This window comes from Bubalus bubalis, chromosome 3, assembly GCF_019923935.1.
Source record: "Bubalus bubalis isolate 160015118507 breed Murrah chromosome 3, NDDB_SH_1, whole genome shotgun sequence".
Taxonomy (NCBI): Eukaryota; Metazoa; Chordata; class Mammalia; order Artiodactyla; family Bovidae; genus Bubalus; species Bubalus bubalis.
Genome location: NC_059159.1, coordinates 65,028,027 through 65,052,044, shown reverse-complemented (window position 1 = coordinate 65,052,044; position 24,018 = coordinate 65,028,027). Strand labels below are relative to the sequence as shown.

The 24,018-nt window shown below is 37.4% G+C and overlaps 1 pseudogene; it reads right to left on the bottom strand.

Annotated features, from left to right (window-relative positions):
- Positions 1 to 226: 226 nt before the first annotated feature.
- On the bottom strand, positions 227 to 394 carry LOC112584010 (annotated as a pseudogene).
- Positions 395 to 24,018: the final 23,624 nt, after the last annotated feature.

The window sequence follows — 24,018 nt, the reverse complement described above, 5'->3', positions numbered from 1 at the left end:
ATTGGGGGCAGGAGGAGAAGGGGACAGCAGAGGATAAGATGGCTGGATGGCATCACTGACTTGATGGACATGAGTCTGAGTGAACTCCGGGAGTTGGTGATGGACAGGGAGGCCTGGCATGCTGTGATTCATGGGGTCGCAAAGAGTCAGACACAACTGAGCAATTGATCTGATCTGATCGATAGCATCAATAAAACCTATTAATAATATCAACATTTAATGGATAAAAATAGGATCTTTACCCATAAGACTGTAAATAAGGCAAGTTCTTGTTACTTCAACAGCTTACTAGAGGTTCAAGCCACTGGGATAAGGGAGTAAAAGAAACTTTAAGTTAGGGAATGGAAAGGAAAATATACTACACTTGATCTTAGCCAAAAGGCCGAGAAGCGATTGGAAAGGAAAATATAAAACTCTATTATTTGCAAATGATATGATCATTTATACAGAAATCTTAAATAATCTATCCCCCAAAAGCTGATATAACAAATAGATTTAGAAAGACTGAGAGAACTAAAAAAAATTTAAGACAACATTTCAAGATATATAATGAACGTGAACGTGAAATCGCTCAGTCGTTTCCGACTCTTTGCGACCTGCCTCTTGAGAAACCTGTATGCAGGTCAGGAAGCAACAGTTAGAACTGGACATGGAACAACAGACTGGCTGCAAAGAGGAAAAGGTGTATGTCAAGGCTGTATATTGTCACCCTGCTTATTTAACTTATATGCAGAGTACATCATGAGAAACGCTGGGCTAGAGGAAGCACAAGTTGGAATCAAGATTGCTGGGAGAAATATCAATAAACTCAGATATGCAGATGACACCACCCTTATGGCAGAAAGTGAAGAAGATCTAAAAAGCCTCTTGATTAGAGTGAAAGAAGAGAGTAAAAAAGTTGGCTTAAAGCTCAACATTTAGAAAACAAAGATCATGGCATCCGGTCCCATCACTTGATGGCAAATAGATTGGGAAACAGTGAAAACAGTGCCTGACTTTATTTTTCTGGGCTCCAAACCACTGAAGATGGTGATTCAAGCCATGAAATTAAAAGACGTTTGCTCCTTGGAAGGAACAACCTAGACAGCATATTAAAAGCAGAAACATAACTTTGCCAACAAAGGTCCATCTAGTCAAGACTATAGTTTTTCCAGTAGTCATGTATGGATGTGAGAGTTGGACTATAAAGAAAGCTGAGCGCAGAAGAATTGATGCTTTTAAACTCTGGTGTTGGAGAAGACTCTTGAGAGTCCCTTGGAGCAAGGAGACCCAACCAGTCCATCCTAAAGGAGATTAGTCTTGGGTCTTCATTGGAGGGACCGATGTTGAAGCTGAAACTCCAATACTTTGGCCACCTGATGCAGAGAGCTGACTCATTTGAAAAGACCCTGATGCTGGGAAAGATCGAGGGCAGGAGGAGAAGGGGACGACAGAGGATGAGATGGTTGGATGGCATCATCGACACAGTGGACATGGGTTTGGGTGGAGTTGGTGATGGACAGGGAGGCCTGGCGTGCTGTGGTTCATGGGGTCACAAAGAGTCGGACACGACTGACCAACTGAACTGAACTGAACTGAATGCCCCAAGTAATGCTGAAGAAAGAGAAGTTGAACAGTTCTATGAAGACCTATAAGACCTTTTAGAACTAACACCCAAAAAAGATGTCCTTTTCATTATAGGGACTGGAATGTAAAAGTAGGAACTCAAATTTGGCCTTGGAGTACAAAATAAAGCAGGGCAAAGGCTAACAGAGTTTGGCCAAGAAAACTCACTGGTCATAGCAAACACCCTCTTCCAACAACACAAGAGAAGTGGACATCACCAGATGGTTAATACCAAAATCAGATTGATTATATTCATTGCAGCCAAAGAAGGAGAGGCTCTATGCAGTCAATAAAAACAAGACCAGGAGTTGACTGTGGCTTAGATCATGAACTAATTATTGCCAAATTCAGACTTAAACTGAAGAAAGTAGGGAAAACCACTACACCATTCAGGTATGCTGCTGCTGCTGCTGCTGCTAAGTCGCTTCAGTCGTGTCGGACTCTGTGCAACCCCATAGATGGCAGCCCACCAGGCTCCCCCATCCCTGGGATTTTCAAGGCAAGAACAGTGGAGTTGGTTTCCATTTCCTTCTCCAATGCATTAAAGTGAAAATTGAAAGTGAAGTCACTCAGTCGTGTCCGACTCTTAGCGACCCCATGGACTGCAGCCTACCAGGCTCCTCCGTCCATGGGATTTTCCAGGCAAAAGTACTGGAGTGGGGTGCCATTGCCTTGACCTAAATCAAATCCCTTACGATTATACAGCGGAAGTGGTAAATAGATTCTAAGGATTATATCTGATAGAGTGCCTGAAGAACTATGGACAGAGGTTCCTGACATTGTACAGGAGGCAGGGATCAAGACCTTCCCCAAGAAAAATAAATGCAAAAAAGCAAAATGGTCGCCTGAGGGGGCCTTACAAATAGCTGAAAAAAGAAGAGAAGCAATAGACAGAGGAGAAAAGCAAAGATATACACACTGGAATGCAGAGTTCCAAAGAAAAGCATGGAGAGACAAGAAAGCCTTCCTCCATGATTAGTGCAAACAAATAGAGGAAAACAATAGAATGGGAAAGACCAAAGATCTCATCAAGAAAATTAGAGATGCCAACAGAATGTTTCATGCAGAGATGGGCACAATAAAGGACAGAAATGGTATGGACCTAACAGAAGCAGAAGATACTAACAAGTGGTGGCAAGAATACACAGAAAAACTATACAAAAAAAAAAAAAAGATCTTCATGGCCCAGTTAACCACGATGGTGTGATCACTCATCTAGAGCCAGACATCCTAGAATGTGAAGTCACGTGGGCTTTAGGAAGCATCACTACAAACAAAGCTAGTGGAGGTGATGGGATTCCAGTTGAACAATTTCAAATCCTAAAAGATGATGCTTGAAAGTGCTGCACTCAATATGCCACCAAATTGGGAAAACTCAGCAGTGGCCACAGGACTGGAAAAGGTCAGTTTTCATTCCAATCCCAAAGAGAGGCAATGCCAAAGAATGCTCAAACTACCACACAATTGCACTCATCTCACATGCTAGCAAAGTACTGCTCAAAATTCTCCAAGCCAGGCTTAAACAGTATGTGAACCATGAATTAGCAGATGTTCAAGCTGGATTTAGAAAAGGCAGGGGAACTAGAGACCAAATTGCCAACATATGTTGGATCATTACAAAAGCAAGAGAGTTCCAGAAAAACTTCTACTTCTGCTTTATTGACTATGCCAAAGACTTTGACTGTGTGGATCACAACAAACTGTGGAAAATTCTGAAAGAGATGGGAATACCAGACCACCTGATCTGCCTCCTGAGAAAACTGTATGGAGGTAAAGAAACAACAGTTAGAACTGGACATGAAACAGACTGGTTCCAAATTGGGAAAGGAGTATGTCAAGATTGTATTTTGTCACCCTGCTTGTTTAATTTATATGCAGAGTACATCATGAGAAGTGCCAGGCTGGATGATGCACAAGCTGGAATCAAGATTTCTGGGAAAAATATCAATAACCTCAGATATGCAATGACACCACCCTTAAGACAGGAAGCAAAGAAGAACTAAAGAGCCTCTTGATGAAAGTGAAAGCGGAGAGTGAAAAAATTGGCTTAAAACTCAACATTCAGAAAACTAAGATCATGGTGTCTGGTCCCATCACTTTATGGCAAGTAGATGGGGAAACAATGGAAACAGTGACAGACTTTATTTTCTTTGGCTCCCAAATCACTGCAGATGGTGACTGCAGCCATGAAATTAAAAGATGCTTGCTCCTTGGAAGAAAAGCTATGACCAACCTAGAAAGCATATTAAAAATCAGAGACATTACTTTGCCAACAAAGGTACATCTAGTCAAAGCTACTATTTTTCCAGTAGTCATGTATGGATGTGAGAGTTGATGCTCCAACACTTTGGCCACCGAATGCAAAGACCTGACTCATTGGAAAAGATCCTGATGATGGGAAAGATTGAAGGCAGAAGGAGAAAGGGACGACAGAGGATGAGACGTTTGGATGGCATCACTGACTCCATGGAATGAGTTTGAGCAACCTCAGGGAGTTGGTGATGGACAGGGAGGCCTAGTATGCTGCAGTCCATGGGGTCGCAAACAGTCGGAGACTACTGAGTGACTGAACTGAACTGATTCCCCATCAAGTTTCTATCTGACCTGACTGTAATCACTGTACCCCATCTGTAAGGGCGGGAGATACTTCTAAGTTGTGCTCTAAGCAGGTGTCCAGTTCTGAGGCTTAATGATATTAGGACTCATTCAAAGAGTGGTCTAACACAGGTGGGTTACTTACCCACCTTGTTGTTCAGCTGGTAAAGAATCCACCTGCAATGCGGGAGACCTGGGTTTAATTCCTGGGTTGGGAAGATCCCCTGGAGAAGGGAAAGGCTACCCACTCTAGTATTCTGTTCTGGAGAATTCCACAGACTGTAAAGCCCATGGGGTGGCAAAGAGTCAGACATGACTGAGTGACTTTCACAAAACAAACCATCTCTGTTAGTGACACCCCCATCACTTTAACCATAAGGACAAATCATTTTTGCCAACCTCACTCTGAAGCTTGTTATGGATTTTAAACTCACTGAGAATTATTTCAGACAAAAATAGAGGAGAAATTACTGCCACTGATTCAAGCAGTTAACTGAGTTTTAAGGGGGTGTCATTTTGCATAATTTGATTATAGTTTGTTGACATTAGAAAATAATCGAACATTTGTAGTCAGCTTTAAATGGTCAGTTCTGTTAGCACAGTAATCTGCATGCACTTTTACTTTTTTTCAGCACTGTGCAGATTCTAAAGAATTGATAGGCACACTATTTATTTCCAATTTGTCCTTAATTGGACAGTTTTCTTAGGGTGCTTATTCCCTGCCCCCCCCCCCCCACACACACACACACAATTTTTCTTTTTCTTTTTCTTTCATCCTTAACTGACGTAAATTACTTTCTTGGCTTGAGTATTCTCATCTCACATGTGATATTCTCATATCACATGTTTATGAATGTATGTCAATTTGTATTTTAATTAGTATTTTAGAGCTTCTTCTTTTGGCTTAAATGTATAGGAAGATTTGACAGTGAGACAATGAAGAATATGAGAATTAAGTATGAGAATTTGTATGAGAATTAAGTGCAATATGTTACCAAGAATTACGCCACTACAAAGCAGAAGCTACTGGTAATTCTGCACAATGCTGAAGTTAGTGAGACTGAGAACTGTGCATACCTAAGGTGGCTATGAAATACCCACCCAGTGGAAGTACTGAATTCGGACCCAGTATCTGGGACAAAGGCCTGGGAGATACACCTGAGTCTTTCTAGCTCACTTTCTCTTGAGGAGCTGTGTCTAAGTTCCAAGTGACTAACCATGAGAAGGAAAGACCAGTTGGTATATAATTACTGAATTCTGTACATATGACATTTCTACTAAAATGCAGACACTGTTTTAAGTGCTGGGGAGACAGTATTAATAAAGTAGAAAAAGTTCTTGTTTTTAGGAACTTAGATTCTAGTGGGAAAGTCAATCATAAACAGATATATAAACAAATACATATTAGTTAGGACCAGTGCTGTGCAGAAAGGCACATGGAACATGCAAGGGAGGGTTGCTATTGTGTATGGGGAGGTTCTCGGGCTTTCTGAGCAGGTGAATTCTGAGCAAGAAGAATAAGTTGAAGATGGAAGTGATGTGCACATCTGGGTGAGAAGTATTCTAGGCAGGAGGAGCATGCAAATGCCTGTCTTAGGGAGGCATTCAGCACATCTGAGAAATAACGAGGGGGCCGACATCGGCAGAGCCCAGTGTAGAGAGATAGAGGAAGGTGAAACTAGACCCACAACCAGGGGTCAGATCACATCTGCCTCAGAAGACATGGGGAGAACTTTGGATTTCATCCTAAATCAGATGGGGAATCACTGATTAACAGCAAGTGACTAAAGGTTTAAATTTTACTTTGTTTTACTTTGCCTGTAATTCTGTTTACATAAAGGCTGCTGCATCTGAAAGAAATTTATAGTCCTATACTAATGTCACTTATGTGTTGGCTCTAGAACTTGGTGATGCTGTCCTTTGCATCACAAGTGTCTATCTGGCTAGACTCATTCTGTCTTGACACATTCAATTATAATTAAGTGGGCTTCTCTGCCTTTTTGCTAGATTATGAGCTACTTGAGCATAAAACCTTCACAGAATGTATTCCAGAACTCAATGGAGGGCCTGTATGCATTTTTTTAAACTGAGATGAAGCTAATAGACATTGTCTGTTAACAAGATTATCGGTATTTCCTCAGTCAGGAGAATAATAGAGACATGTCTCCTTCCATATTCCCCATACAAGGCTGTACAATGGAATTAATCTGATCTTTTGCATCTTCTCCACTTAAACTGAGCCTAACACCTCAAAACAAAAGGGAGACTTGACAGGCCCATGGACGTTTTCTACTCCTTATTTTGCTAATTCAAAGGAAAATGAGAGTCTTATAAACTCTTATGATATTGTGTTTTCCAAAACAGGTTTGTTATTTACCACTGAATAGTTGATTTCAAAGACCCATTGTTAAAAGTGAAATATGTCATTTACAGATATCAAATAAGATGAATCGACCTTTTCTAAAATATTAAGAAGGCTGAAGTTTATCTCATGCTCCAATTTTTCAAATGTCAGACAAAAGTAAATGCCAAATGTGAAAAATTGAAAATAGTGTGAAAACATATGCTATTTATAATTCTTAAAGGACAAGCACTATCTTTGTATCAATTTGTTCTGTTGTTAAAATCTCAGGAAATCATTCAACATAGATTTAAACACAATCTTTTATGAAATTCACATCTTTTATCTTCTAAATAGGGTTATATCCCCATTACTTTATTTCATATTTAATATTCTCTTCAAATCTAGTGAAAAATATAAATCATCTACAGTCAATGATTTAAAGTGTTTTCAACACACATATGTCTACTGTGGAGAGGCAAAGGAGGACAAGTAGCTTTTATAAACAAAACAGAAGAATAATTTTTCTTACTATCTGACTACAAACATACATTTTTTAAAGTGGACTCCCCAGGATAGATCTCATCCTGGGCCACAAATCTAGCCTTGGTAAATTTTTAAAAATTAAAATCATTTCAAACATTTTTTTTCTGATCACAATGCAGTAAGATTGGATATCAACTACGGGGGCGGTGGGTAGTCTATAAAAAACACTAACATATGGAGGCTAAACAACACACTTCTGAATAACCAAAAGATCACAGAAGAAATCAAAAAGGAAATCAAAATATGCATAGAAACAAATGATGATGAAAACACAACAACCCAAAACCTATGGGATTCAGTAAAAGCAGTATATTCAGTAAGAGGAAGGTTCATAGCTATACAAGCCTACCTCAAGAAACAAGAGAAGCATCAAATAAGCAATGTAGCTTTACACATAAAACAACTAGAAAAAGAAAAAAGAAAAATCCCAAAGTTAGTAGAAGGAAAGAAACTGTAAAAATCAGAGCAGAAATAACTGAAAAGAAACCAAGGAGATGATAGCACAGATCAACAAAACTAAAATCTGGTTCTTTGAGAAGATAAATAAAATAGACAAACTGTTAGCCAGATTCATCAAGAAAAAAAAGGGGGGGGGGGACAAGACTCAAATAAATAAAATTAGAAATGAAAATGGAGAAATCACAACAGACAACACAGAAATACAAAAGACCATAAGATACCACTATGAGCCAATAAAATGGACAACTTGGAAGAAATGGACAAATTCTTAGAAACGTATAACCTTCCAAAACTGAACCAGGAAGAAATAGAAAATCTGAATATATCAATCACAAACACGGAAATCAAAACTGTACTCAAAAATCTTCCAACAAACAAAAGCCCAGGACCAGATGACTTCACAGGTGAATTCTACCAAAAATTTAGAGAAGAGATGACACCTATCCTACTCAAACTCTTCCAGGAAATTTCAGAGGAAGACAAACCAAATGCATTCTATGAAGTCACCATCATCCTGACACCAAAACCAGACAAAAATGCCACAAAAAGAAAACTACAGGCCAATATCACTGATGAACATAGACGCAATAACCCTCAAAAAATTCTAGCAAACAGAATCCAACATATTAAAAAGATCATACATCATGACCAAGTGGGCTTTATCCCAGAGATGCAAGGATTCTTTATTATTTTCAAAACAATGTGATACACCATTTAACAAATTGAAAAATAAAAACTATATGAAATCTCAATAGATGCAGAGAAAATCTTTGACAAAATTCAACACCCATTCATGATAAAAACTCTCCAGAAAGCAGACATAGAAGGAACATACCTCAACATAATAAAAGCCATGTATGACAAGCCCATAGCAAACATTATCCTCAATGGTGAAAAATTGAAAGCATTTCCTCTAAAACCAGGAACAAGAATGGCCACTCAAACCACTACTATTCAACATAGTTTTGGAAGTCCTAACCACAGCAATCAGAGAAGAAAAAGAAATAAAAGGAATGCAGGTTGGAAAAGAAGTAAAACTCCCACTGTTTGCAGATGACATGATCCTCTACATAGAAAACCCTAAAGACACCATTAGAAAATTACTAGAGCTAATCAGCGAATATAGTAAAGTTGCAGGATATAAAATTAATACACAGAAATCCTTTGGATTCCTATACACTAACAATGAAAAAACAGAGAGAGAAATTAAAGAAACAATCCCATTCACCATTGAAATGAAAAGAATAAAATGCTTAGGAATAAATTTACCTAAAGAAAAAAAAAGATCTATATATAGAAAACTAAAACACTGAGGAAAGAAATCAAAGGTGACACAAATGGAGAAATATACAGTGTTCATGGATTGGAAGAATCGATATAGTGAAAAGGAGCATATTACTCAAAGCAATCTATAAATTCAACACAATCCCTATCAAGCTACTAATGGTATCTTTCACAGAACTAGAACAAATAACTTCACAATTTGTATGGAAACATAAAAAAAAAACCTCAAATAGCCAAAGCAATCTTGAGAAAAAAGAATGGAACTGAAGGAATCAAACTTCCTGACTTCAGACTACACTATAAAGAAACAGTCAACAGTATGGTTCTGGCACAAAGACAGAAATGTAGGTCAACGTAACAAAATAAAAAGCCCAGATATAAATCCATACACCTATGGACACCTTTATCCATACACCTATGGACACCTTAGGAGAAGGCAGTGGCACCCCACTCCAGTACTCTTGCCTGGAGAATCCCATGGACGGAGGAGCCTCGTGGGCTGCAGTCCATGGCGTCGCTAGGAGTCAGACATGACTGAGTGACTTCACTTTCACTTTTCACTTTCATGCATTGGAGAGGGAAATGGCAACCCACTCCAGTGTTCTTGCCTGGAGAATCCCAGGGACGGGGGAGGCTGGTGGGCTGCCGTCTCTGGGGTCACACAGAGTCGGACACGACTGAAGCGACTTAGGAGCAGCATGGACACCTTATCTTTGACAACTGCTACTGCTAAGTCACTTCAGTCGTGTCCGACTCTGTGTGACCCCATAGAAGGCAGCCCACCAGGCTCCCCCATCCCTGGGATTCTCCAGGCAAGAGCACTGGAGTGGGTTGCCATTTCTGTCTCCAATGCACGAAAGTGAAAAGTGAAAGGGAAGTCGTTCAGTCGTGTCCGACCCTCAGCGACCCCATGGACTGCAGCCTTCCAGGTTCCTCCATCCATGGGATTTTCCAGGCAAGAGTACTGGAGTGGGGTGCCATTGCCTAAAGAAGACATACAGATGGCTAATAAAAACATGAAAAGATGCTCAACATCACTCATTATTAGAGAAAAACACAAATCAAAATCACAATGTGGTATTATCTCACACTGATCAGAATGGCCACTATCAAAAAGTTTACAAACAATAAATGCTGGAGAGGATGTGGAGAAAAGGAAACCCTCTTACACTGTTGGTAGGAATGCAAACTAGTACAGCCTCTATGGAGAACAGTGTGGAGATTCCTTTAAAAACTGGAAATAGAACTGCCATATGACCCAGAAATCTCACTGCTGGGCATACACATGAAGGAAGCAGAATTGAAAGAGACACGTGTAACCCAATGTTCATTGCAGCACTGTTTGTTTACAATAGCTAGGACATGGAAGCAACCTAGATGTCCATCAGCAGATGAATAGATAAGAAATGTGTGGTACATACACACAATGGAATATTACTCAGCTATAAAAAGGAACGCATTTGAGTCAGTTTTAATGAGGTAGATAAATCTGGAGTCTATTATACAGAGTGAAGTAAGTCAGAAAGAGAAACACCAATACAGTATATTGATACATATATATGGAATGTAAAAAGATGGTGATGATGATCCTATATGTAGGGCAGCAAAGGAGACACAGATGTAAAGAACAGAATTTTGGACCATGTGGGAGAAGATGAGAGTGGGATGATCTAAGAGAATAGCATTGAGACATGTATATTACAATATGTAAAATAGATGACAAGTGCAAGTTCAATGCAAGTTTAAGCACTGGCTTTGAGTGCCCTGCTCTGGAACAGCCCAGAGGGATGGGGTGGGAGGGAGGTGGGAGGGGATTTCAGGATGGGGGACATATATACACCCATCGCTGACTCATTTTGATGTATGGCCAAAAAACACCACAATATTGTAAAGTAATTATCTCCAATTAAAATCAATTAACTAATTAAAAAAATAAGTGGACTCCCCTGTTTATTATTCAATTAAGTAGCATATATTCAGGTCTCATTTCTTTGACTGAATAAATTAGGAAGACTTCTTCAGACAAACGATCTTTTTAAGTTATTAACTCAATTGTGCAACAAACTTGTTGAGACTATACACCATGCCCTCTACTGTATGCTGAGGGAAAATAAACTTGAAGAGGTAAGTGAACTCTTGCATCCCACCCTCCCAATTACATAAGCAATAACATATCTGAAAGATATATTGCAATATTTCTCAAAAATGGTAATGTTCAGAAACTAATTTTCAATGCAGAATAATCATAACTATAAATAATATAGTGTTTAAGCAGTGAATAATAGAAAATTTATAGGATTTATTTATGCTTTTCTTTCTAGAACCAGATGACAGATTCACAGAGCAATCTGACTTCTCAGGTACAAAATATAATGTATTATAGAATTATTAGTCCTTTTTTATTTAAATGAATATATCATTTTTTAAATGTCATGTTTCTTATATTTCACTTAGAAATTTTTACTTGTTGCAAGTTCACTAAGTTTTTCTCCTATGTTCTCTTTTAGAAATTGTGTGACCTTAGCTGTCATGTTTAGGACTTTGATCCATTTTGAGTTAGCTTTTATGTATTATGTGAAATAAAGCTTAGAGTTCATATGGTTGCATATAGATTTTCAATTGTTTCAGGCGCCTTTAGCTGGGGGTAGGGGAAGCTACTCTTTACTCATTGACTTGCCTGGACCTTTTGTAAAACACTAAGAAAATTTTGCTGGAAAACAATTGGCCATATATGTATAGGTTCAGTTTTGGAATTTTCATTCTGTTCCAGTGATCAATATGTTTGTACTTATGTAAAACCTATTATGTCTTGATTAAATAGCCTTTAGAAATAAATTTTGAAATTTGGTAGTTGAATCCTATAACTTCTTTCTCAAAGTTATTTTGGTTATTCTGTGTTCTTTTTGTATAATCTTTTAAAAATTTTATCAATTCTACAAAAAATGTTCTTCTGGGATTTTAATTTGGATTTCATTCAACCTTACATTAATTTGGGGATAATTGACAATTCAGCATTATTGAGTTTCTCAATCTATCAGTATGGTATATACCTACCTAATTAGGTTTTATTTTAGCAATGATTGTAGTTGTCTGTATATACATCTTGACATACTTTATTCAAAGTATCCTTAGGAATTTCATATTTTAATACAATTGCAAGTGGAATCATTGTCAATTAATATTTAAAAGAAATTTTAAACTGAGAAAAAAATGTTTAGTATTTACCCACATAGTTCCCATTCTGCTGAGCAATAGCAGCCCCAAGCTCCCTACCATAACTTGTCTCTGACAAGAGACAACTAACTCACAGATGCCACAGCGTCCCACAGAACTCTCCAGTGTTCATCCCTGAGGCCCAGACTTCTATGAGTGCACATGCCCAGCATCCTGAGTTTCCTTGCCAGGTCCATCAACTTCCACCTCACCCTGTGTTTGGGGAAGATTGTTAGCAAGTCTTTATCTGCTCTTCTGACTCATTTCCAGACCTTTAACCCACAGCCTCCCTTCCCCATAGTATTAATACCACAGTGGCACTGCTTCCCTGATTTTGTCGTTTCTATTCACTATCCCTTCTGTAAAAGGCCTTGTAAGTTTTTAAAGCGACCTCAACACCATCTTAACCATGGGACTGAAGTTAGTGTCACCAGTAATGGGCAGATGGCATCATACACACTGTGACAGGTGCTGAGACAGATCTCAGCTATGCTGCTGATGCACTGCTATGAGAACTGCAGCATCTGAATCTAACCATGAGGAAACATTTGACAAGCCCAAACTGAGGAACATTTTACCAGTAACTGACCTCTAGTATTAAAAATATGTTGTAGTTATGAAAAATTTTAAAAACTAAGGAAATGTTCCAAAGTAAAGTTGAGGCAGGAATGTAAGGTGAGCTCAAGAATTAAAAAAAAAAAAAAAAAAAAAGTTTTCTTCTGTACAGAAGGCACTGGATAGACAGCTGAAAATGTTAACTACCTATAGATTGAAGTATTATATCAAAATTCAGTTCATGGCAAATAGATGGGGAAACAATATAAACAGTGACAGACTTTATCCCTTTGGGCTCCAAAATCTCTGCAGATGGTGACTGTGGCCACAAAATTAAAAAACGCTTGTTCTTTGGAAGAAAAGTTATGGCCAACCTAGACATCATATTAAAAAGCAGAGACATTACTTTGCCAACAAAGGTCCATCTAGTCAAGGCTATGGTTTTTCCAGTACTCATGTATGGATGTGAGAGTTGGACTATAAAGAAAGCTGAGTGCTGAAGAATTGATGCTTTTGAACTGTGGTGTTGGAGAAGACTCTTGAGAGCCCCTTGGACTGCAAGGAGATCCAACCAGTCCATCCTAAAGGAAATCAGTCCATCAGTCCTGAATATTCATTGGAAGGACTTATGCTGAAGCTGAAACTCCAATACTTTGGCCACCTGATGTGAAGAACTGACTCATTAGAAAAGACCCTGATGCTGGGAAAGATTGAAGGCAGGAGGAGAAGGGGACGACAGAGGTTGGATGGCATCACCGACTTGATGGACATGAGTTTGAGTAAGTTCCAGGAGTTGGTGATGGACAGGGATGCCTGGCATGCTGCAGTCCATGCGGTTGCAAAGAATCAGACATGGCTGAGTGACTGGACTGAACTGAACTGAACTGTCTGCAACTTTCAAAACCCCAGGGAAAAAAGTAATATTAATGTGGTAAAATGCTAACATTTGGGGAATCTAAGTAATGGGCATTTGGGAATTTTTACAAATTTGTTGTAAGTCTAAAATTTTTCCTCCAAAATTTTAAGTTTACTGGACCAAGATTGCAAATGAACATATGCTTTTATCCCTTCCTCCTGAACTACCATTAAAATATAGGGACAAAAGAAAGACACAAAGAAAAAGGGAAAAAAGAGTTAAGGATGAAAGATATAAATCCATAACAAGCAGATAACAGACAAAACACACATAATGATACATGCATAACAACATAACAAAGACACACCTTTATTTAGGAAACTTTTTTTAAGATCTTGAAGAAGTGAAGCAAGAAAGAAGAAATGGGAAGAATGTGTCCAGCACAGAAGGGTAGTCACTGAGAATGTTCTGTCCACCTTGGAATAAGGAGGAGGAGGAGCCAGAGAGAGAGGTCTTATGGGAAACAAAGACTGCAAAATAACAGCAGTTGATTGAAAATGGCCACCTGACAGAGGTCAAGAGTTCCTTTGTTAAAATGTAAATAAACTAGAAGATCCATTAAAAAAAAAAAGAATTGTACAAAAACTAATGATATAAATACAAGAAAACTGGTCCAGAGAAAAAGTCAATGGAATTTAAGCAGCAGAATGAATTAATTACAGCAAAAGAGATTAAAGCTGAAGAATATTAGAGTTATGGCAAAAGATATATTTTCTTTATCTTCTAAACATTTTATATAAAAAGCATGATACAACACTCCAGCAAAAATAACAAGTAGACCAACATACAAGAAACATGTACAACAAAGAAAAAGGTTTCAATTATGGAGGTTTAATTGGAGCTCTTCATACGTATGTAAAAATAGTCTAAAGACACTGGAATATAAAATAGGAATAGAGAAGGAAGCTAGATGAGATCAGAGAAGGTGATAAAAGTATCTTTAATCTTTTGATAATATTTTCATTATTGCTGCATGGAATGTATGTGGGGATTCTTTTTCCGTTTTGCTTTTCTGACTTTTAGTATGTCAAAATTCCATAATGTTATTTAAAAAATTAGTCAAAATATAGAAGCATACATTTTTGTGTCTATGTTGGTCTCCATTTCTCCAAGGAAGACAAAAGTTCTTGCCCAAAGAGAAAACAGTTTCCTTAAATGGAAAGGTACTTCACTCATGCAGCTTGTGTGTGACAGACACTTGGTTTCTTGATAAAACTCTGACACTAAATAAAAACTTGATTTGCTGATTTATCAAGTTCAAGAAAGGTCTGAATAAGACTAAATTTAATCATACCCTGCTCTATATTTCACGAAACAGAATTTTATCATCTGTGGTATCTTTCCAAGGACATTTGTGTCAGAGTTGACTACAAAAACAACATCTTTGATATAATCTCTAACCTCCACTATTAACAGAATTTCTTGGCATGAGAGCATTGTTTTAAGGGAATAAGATTGGTTAATAAAATATGTGGAGATAAGTTTTCACTGTAAAGTGGGAATGACATTATGTATCTATTTTCCCTTTATATTTTCTCTTCCCTAAAATGTCAGAAAAAGCCACAAGATCTTTTCTGTGTTGAATATTTTCTATTATCTACCTCACTTTTGTGAGAGACTAAGAAAATTTAAAGAAATTAAGGAGCTTCTGACAATTGTACAAATAGACTAAATGCAGAATTTAATGTATGCTCCCAGAAACTTCTGCTGTCATTTAGGTTTAAACAGAGAATTGACATGACAAATTTCACCACTGCCAAATCCTCAGGCACTAAGTGAGGTTCTAAATCCCCAATGGTTATTTTAAGAGTAGAGTTGAGAACTCCTGTCACTTTACTGTTCACGGGGTGTTGAGCACTCTTCTTTTTGTCACTGAACCTGTAAGAATCCCCACTAATATAAAGTAAAGAAGGCTTAAAATGTACTTAAAGTTATAGGAAAGAAAATGTAGCACGTCTTATGTCTGGTCAAATCAATGGAGACAGGAAAACTCTCCATCAAATGTGGGTGACTTTTTCCTTTTTTAATATGAATCCACTTATGTTTAATTAAAATTGGGTTTATTACTATTTGCTATAGGGCCCCCAGGTGGCACAGTGGTTAAAGAATATGCCTGCCAAGGCAGGAGTCACAAGAGATGTGGGTTCGATCCCCAGGTCTGGAAGATCCCCTGGAGGAGGAAATGGCAACCCTTTCTAGTATTCTTGCCTGGGAAATCCTATGGACAGAGAAGCCTGGAGACTACAGTCCATTGGGTAGCAAAAAGTTGGACATGACTGAGCAACTGAGCACACACACTATTAGCGAAAAGCATTGAATGCCTCAGAGCAAATGTATTTTCAAGAGGAAAATTTATTTTCAATGTATTTCATTCAATTTGCAGCATGGGAGACCTTCCTGTTTTAAATTCTTGCCTATTTAGCTACCAAGACATAATCAAGCACTCTCGCATTTGGAGAGGAAATAGTAGAATATACTTGCCTGAGACAAGTTTGTATCTTAAATTTTTGTGAACATAAATATAAACTTACTAATATCAGAAATGAAATTAATACTAGAGGACAATTCAGTAAAAACAATGGGATAATTAAGTAGTATATCCATACTTTCTAAAGTATCAAACATTTACATTAAAAGCTTTAAATAGTGCGTACTATTGACTAGAGAATAAGAATCTGAGCAGAAATTACTGGAAAATTTTACTCTGAGGAGAAAAAGGTTAATGAGTTTCATTCTTTTAAGTCTTTTTTCTTGCCTCCTCTTTCTCACATAAATCTCTCATTCAATGGAGGAATTTGTAGAGATAAAAAGATAAATAATTTCAGGCATAAACAGAAGATAGATTAACTTCCTCCTTTCCTTCCACCCAGCCATAAAAACTATCAATATTTAAACAAATAATTTTAAAGTTTCCTTCCTCTTTCCTCCTTGTTTGGACCAAGTTTAAAGTGTTACCTTAAGTCAGACCCTACTCTGTATAACTTTTGAATTTCATATTTCATATATAATTTTGGTTTAAATATGCTTAGTGTTCCTGCTGAGCTGTGAACTTTTAAAGTGAAAAGAAATTTAGATTTTCAAGTGGAAAACATATCAGAAATCAGCAGTCATGAAAAAGCTAGATACACAAATAGCCTACCCCTGTGTATCTTGGTTTCCAGTCTGCTCAACTTACAAAAAGACCCTTCCTAGGAAACTTTACTTTTATTAAAGGTTAACTGGATAAAAATTTATTCTTACAAATCAGAAAAGTATTCCAGTTGAGAAAGCTTTACCTTTAATTTTAAGTTTAAAGTAGGTTAAAGTGTAAATTATATTTTTTTAAATCAAGATTATTTTCATTTTAAAATTTACATAATTCAAATAACTAGGAATAAATCTACCTAAGGAGGTAAAAGACCTGTACTTGGAAAACTATTAGACACTGATGAAAGAAATTGAAGACAGTACAAACAGATGGAAAGATAAATTGTATTCTTGGACTAGAAGAATTAATATTTTTAAAATGACCATATTACCAAGTCAATCTATAGATTCACTGCAACCCCTATCAAATACCAATGGTATTTTTCATAGAACAAATGTTCTATGGAAATGCAAAAGACCCTGAATAGTCAAAAAAAAAAAAAAAAAGTCTGGAAAAGAAAAACAGAACTGGAGGAATCAGGCTCCCTGACTTTAGACTACACTATAAAGCTACAGTAATCAAAATAGGATGGTACTGGCATAAAAACAGACATATACATCAATGGAACAGGATAAAAAGCCCAGAAATAAATCCACTCACTTATGGTCAATTAATCTATGACAAAGAAGAATGACAGACAGTCTATTCAATAAGTGGTGCTGGGAAAACTGGACAGCTACACAGAAAAGAATGGTATTAGGACATTCTCACACCATACACAAAAATAAACCCAAAATGGATTAAAGACCTAAGTGTAAAACCAGGTACTATAAACCTTCCAGATAAAAACATAGGCAGAACATTCTTTGACATAAGTCGTAGCAACATTTTTTTGATCCATCTCCTAAAACAATGGAAATAAGAGCAAAAATAAACAAATGTGCCTAATTAAACATAAAACCTTTGGCAAAGCAAAGAAAACCACTGACAAAGAGTTGTCTCTCCTACTGAATTAGAGAAAATATTTGCAAATGATATGACTGATAAGGGTTTAATATCTAACATATACCAACAGCTCCTACAACTTAACATAAAAAAAATTCAATGAAAAAATGGGTAGAAGAACTGAATAGACATTTTTCTAAAGAGGAAATGCAGATGGTCAACAGGCACATGAAAAGATGCTGAACATTGTTAATGAACAGGGAAATGCAAAACCAAATGTGATATTACCTCAAACCTGTCAGAATGGCTATCATAAAAAGACCACAAATCACATACACTGGAAAGGATGTAGAGAAAAGGAAATCTTCACACACTGCTGATGGGAATGAAAATGTATGCAACCACTATGGAAAACAGTATGGAGATTTCTCAAAAAACAAAAACCTAAAAATAGACTTATCATACAACCCAGCAATTCTACTCTTGGAGATATATCCAAAAACACCCAAAAGCTCAGACTCAGATAAGCTCAATAAAATATCAGCACCCCAATGTCAATTGCAACATTATTTACAAATGCAAAGACATAGACACAACCTAAGTGTCCACCAACAGATAAATAGATAAACAAAAAGTGGAATATATATACCATGGAATATTAGTCATAAAAAAAGCATAAAATTTTGACATTTGCAGAAACTTGATGGATTTGGAGGGCATGATGCTACTGGAAAAAGTCAAATAGAGAAAAACAAATACTGTATGATATAACATATATATGGAATCTAAAAAAAATAACACAAACTAGTGAATACAATTTTAAAAAGAAGCAGACTCACAGATATAGAAAACAAACTAGTGGTATCCAGTGGAGAGAGGGAGAGGGAAAGGGGCATGATAGGGGTAGAAAAGTAAGAGGTTCAAACTATTAGGCTTAAAATAAGCTACAAGGATATATTGCACAACATGAATAATATAGCCAATATTTCATAATAACTATAAATTGAGTATAACTTTTAAAAATTCAAGAAGATTGAAATAATACCTAGTAACTTTTCTGACAGCAATGGCATGAAACTAGAAATCAATAACAAGAGGAACACTGGAAAATTCATGAACACATGGAAATTAACACTCTCCTGAACAACCAATGAATCAAAGAAGTTAAAGGGGAAATTTTAAAGTTTCTTTAGACAAATTAAAATGAAAACACAACATACCAGAACTTATGGGATGCAGGAAAAGTAAGTATCTACATTAAGAAGCAAGAAAGATCCCAGATAAATAATCTAGCTCTATGCCTTAAGGAACTGGAAAAAGAAGAAAAACTGAACCCAAATCAGGAGAAAAAGGAAATAAAAATTAGAGCAGAAATAAATAAAATAGAGAACATAAGAATAATAGAAAGCTGCATGTCACAGCTAAAAATCTCCCATGCCACAGTGCAAATGAATGATCCCACATGCCACTACTAAGACCCAGCATAGCAAAAAAAAAGAAAAAAAAATTCCTAAAAAGTGATTTTATTAAAAAATAAAGTAACAGAAAAGATTAAACTTAGAGTTCGGTCTTTAAAATAATAAAATTGACAAACCTTTAACTAATCAAGGGAAAAAAAGAAATGACAAAACCAACAAAATTATAAATTAAAAAAAAGGATACATTACAACTCTTACCACAGAAATTCACAGAATCATGGGGGCTACAATGAATAATATATACTAACAAACTAGACAAGCTAGAAGCAGCAGAAAAATTCTTACAAAAATGCAATTTACCAAGACTGAAAAAAGAAGAAATAGGAAATCTGAATAGAACAATTACTAGAAAGAAGGCTGAAAAAGTTAAAAAACAAGCAAGAACAGACTAGCAAAGACAAAAACAAAACACCACCCAACAAAGAAAAGTGCAGGCACTTCTCACGAATTCTAGCAAATGTTTAAAGAAGAATTAACACTAATCTTTCCCAAACTCTTTGAATAAATTGAAAAAAATAAATTCTCACAAACTCATTTTAAAAGGCCAGCATTGTCCTTAATACCAAAGTCAGAAAAGGAAACTACTAGAAAAGAATGTTACAGGCCAATATCCCTGATGATTATAGATGCAAAGAGTCTTAGTGAAACACTAGCAAAACAAATATAGCAGTGCGCTAAAAGGATTATTCATCATCATCAAGCGGGATTTATCACTGGGATGCAAAGATGGTTCAACATAAATCAATGAATATCATACATCACATTACTAAATGAAAGAAATGAATCTATGATCATCTGAATATATAGAAAAAGCATTTGACAAAATTCAACATTCATCATGATGAAAACTCTTAACAAATTAGGGATAGAAAGAACACATCTCAATAAAGGTGATGTATGACAATCCCACAACATCATACTCAATGGTGAAAGATTGAAAACTTCTCCTCTAATATCAGGAACAAGACAAGGATGTTCACTCTCAACACTCCCACTCAATATAATACTGGAAGTTCTATCTAGAATAATCAGGCAAGTAATGAAATAAAAGGTATAAAAAATGGACAAACATTGAGAGCATTGTAAGTCAAATAAAAAAAGACAAATACTGTATGATCTTACTTATACATGGAATCTTAAAAACAGAACAGAACAAAACAAAACACCTCATAGACAAATCAGACTTGTAGTTGTCAGAGGTGGAGAGTGGTGGGAGCAGGAACTGGAGGAAGATGGTCAAAAGGTATAAACTTCTACATATAAGATAAATCAGCACAAAGAATATAGTGTACAGCAGGCTTATTATAGTGGAAACGGCTATATGATATACAGAAAAGTAGTTAAGAGAGTTAATCCTAAGAGTTCTAATCACAAGGATATTTTCTTCTTCTTTCCTGCCTTTTTATTGTATCTATATGAAGTGATGGATGTTAACCTAACTGTCATTGCACAATATGTATAAATCAAACCATCATGCTATATGCCTTAAATTTATACAGTGATGTATGTCAATTATTTCTCAATAAAATGGGGGAGAAAGACCACTTTGAGAGCCACACCATTCAGTACAGTAATCACCAACTATATATGGTTACTTAAACTCAAAGTTAAATAAAATAAAACATTCAGGTCCTTAAACTAGCTATATTTCAAGTGCTAGTTCTCATTTTGGATACTGGACAGACGTAGAACTTTCCTATCATTGCAGAAAGACCTATTAGACAGCTTTCCTAAAGAATTTAGTTGGAAACTCACTGGGATATTTCTACAGCCTCAGGTGGAATGGCTTATGAAGACAGCTCATGTCTTCACATAGCTGATGCCCCAGTAAATTTTCTGGAATAGTGAACACACTTGACCCAAAGTGACTCAAGGGAGTGACAGAAGTAGGCTTGAGGGACTTTAGTACAAGTGCAGTACAAAAGCATAACAGGTAAGAACAAGGGCATATATTTATGTATGTGTCTAGACACCCATAATTACTATGCAAAGAGGTATTATTCAGGCACATTTACATCGAGAGTCCTCTATATTTACAGTCCTGTGGTCTCTATTTCTCTTTAAAACCAGTTTACTGGTTTTGACCCTACATGTAAAACATATCTAATTCTCCATAATAAAATATTTTCAAAAAGTGCTATTTCTCATACAGAAGAAAAACACGCTAGCAGAACTCTCTCATGAATTTATATACTTCCCAATTAAGAGGAGAGATAAATCATTATCCTTGCCCAGAAAATAATTTCATATAAAATGAAAATAGAACAAAGGTTAGCAAGTTGCACAAGCTCACCTAGGACTGGATAATAGGCTCAAATTTCCCAACAACAAATAAATTCAATCTTGTGACCTTTAATCATTCACAATTCATTTAGGCCAGAATAATGGATGCAAAAAAAAAATAATAATGCAATGGCTGTATGTAAAAATTATTAGCCTTACACCTGTTTAAGTATATGTTGCCAACATAAAGTAATGGGAGTTGGATGGGAAACAGGTAATACAGGAAAAGAAGGGGCAATTGAATCATGATACAGTGATGCTCAAATTACAGTGAGACAGCAGAAGTCTAGTCTCTTTCAACATAGAACTTTACATTGCATTTTCCAGTAGCATACAGATAAATTCTATGTATATTCCTTTGATAGCTGTGTCAAAAATGATATTCCCACAGTGAAACAGACCCATATTTCTAAAGGTCCCAGGGTTCCCCTAGAAGTAAATCAGGAAGGATTATTAATTATAACTATTATCCCTTTCAGAAAAGAAAATTTTAAGAATAGTCCATAGAAAGATTCTTTTGCCACAGATTTTGAATTAAAATCCTGATTTCTAAACTCTTGGCCTTCCAATTCTAATTGAGAGTAAGCCAAGGGAGTGGGGAGAGAAATATGACTGGACTAAGGAATCCATCATTCCCCTGCAAAAGTTTTGCTCAGCAGTCTATGTGGCCCCTCCATACTCACCCCATCTCCTTGCCTAAGATCAAGGCAGACTTCAGCAGCTTTTCACCCCAGTGGCTAAGGGACCTCCTTCTCTCTCTCTTTCTCGGGTCTATCACCTACATAAATCACTTCTCTGACAACAAGGGGAGGCGCACCCCTGGGAAGCTACCAAGAAGAAGAGGCTTAGTGCTCTAGACATGGTCTTTGAAGCTTCAGGAAAGAGTCAACAGACCCTTCCAAAGACTAATTTAACCTCATTCAGCCAATGTGGGACCAGTCCCAGAAATAAGCTCCAGCAGTTTTTGTTGTGTCTTAAACACTTGTGAGCCCATATATACAGATGTTAGCATCAAAGGAAAATTCTGATAGTCCGTTCCCAGAGGCTTTCTCCATCAAGAATCAGGGGAGTGGGGGTTCCCCGCCCATGCCCTAGGTAACAGTACACAGCAGTACTACATCCACCAACTTCTCTCCCGTGATGTGTCCTGAGGAGCAGGGGCAGAGGAAGAGGTTGCCCTGTGAAGAACAGGGTGGAGAAGAGGCAGACGTGAGTCAGGAAGCTCTGGTAAGGAGCTCTTCCATAGTCCTGTTCAGACAGGTGGTGATTTGAATTAGAAGGAAAGATGGAGAGAAGTGGCTGGATTGAGAGATAACCAAGAGATAAAATTGATCACCCGTGATGATAAGTTAGAGACCACAGTAAATAACAGCATCATATCCTATTGTCAAATCCATTATACAAATGGCATTTACATGTGTGTTACAGGCAAGAATATTGGAGTGGGTAGTCATTCCATTCTCCAGAGGATCTTCCCAACATAGGAATCAATTTTTATCTTAAGGGAATTATAAACAAAATAACAGGACTATCATAGAGACAAATAGCAGTGACATTTAATGTCAATGCCACAGACAAACCAGAAGTGGTGGGAATCTCTGAAAATTACTTAGTTAATCCATGTGGGCATGTAAGTCAGTGCTAAATAATAAAAGAGAGAAAGAATAAGCAGCTACCACCTTGGACCAGAAGGAGAATGTGACAACATGGCTTCATGGAGCAGCCTTGTTCACACACCTCTGGAATTTTACATAAGAGAAGGAGTTTCCATTCTTGGTTAAATGAAACCAAAACCCAGTTCTCTGTGTTCTGTAACCAAGCTCACTGCGCTGTGCTGAGTGCCCACTGTGTCTTACCTATTGAAAATAAGTCAGTCTTCTTCAAAGGAAATTCAAAGAGACTCCAACATCTCTTCAGGGTCAATGCTTGGTCACCCATGGCACCTTCCTCACTCCCACTTTACTTCCCCAAAAATGTCATCTGATCCCCCTAAACAAGCAGGCATCTTCACATGTGTGGCCAAAGGCCCTCTTCTCTGTGCCGCCTCTGGGCACTGCTGTCTCTGGCCAAGGTGCCTCATCACAGTGCTCTCTGGACACCAGCCTCTGTGTTCTCTGGGGCCCCACAAGTCCTCTCCCCGATCCGCAGGTGTCTGCCCACCAACCACCGCTCCTGGTTGAGGGTGGACTCTGCCACTTCACCTCTGTGTTCTCCTTAGCCTGACCCTAGGCCTCTGCCTGTTCACCAGGACTCTGATCACAGCTGCCACCATGAGTCTTCCTGGATTTCCTGCCATCTCTCCTTAGGCTGTGGAAAATCAGCTACAATTTTTGATCTTGTGTGCCTTCTACAACCTCTGATTCTGCTCCTTTGTCTGGTGTTGTTGTTCAGTCACTCAGTCATGTCCAACTCCTTGTGACCCCAGGGACTACAGCACACCAATTTTCCCTGTCCTTCACCATCTCCCAGAGCTTGCTCAAACTCATGTCCATTGAGTTGGTGATCCCATTCAAGCATCTCATCCTCTGTCTCCCCCTTCTTCTCCTGCCCTCAATCTTACAAAGTATCAGGGTCTTTTCCAATGAGTCGACCCTTCACATCAGGTAGCCAAAGTATTGGAGCTTCAGTATCAGTCCTTCCAATGAGTATTCAGGATTGATTTCCTTTAGGA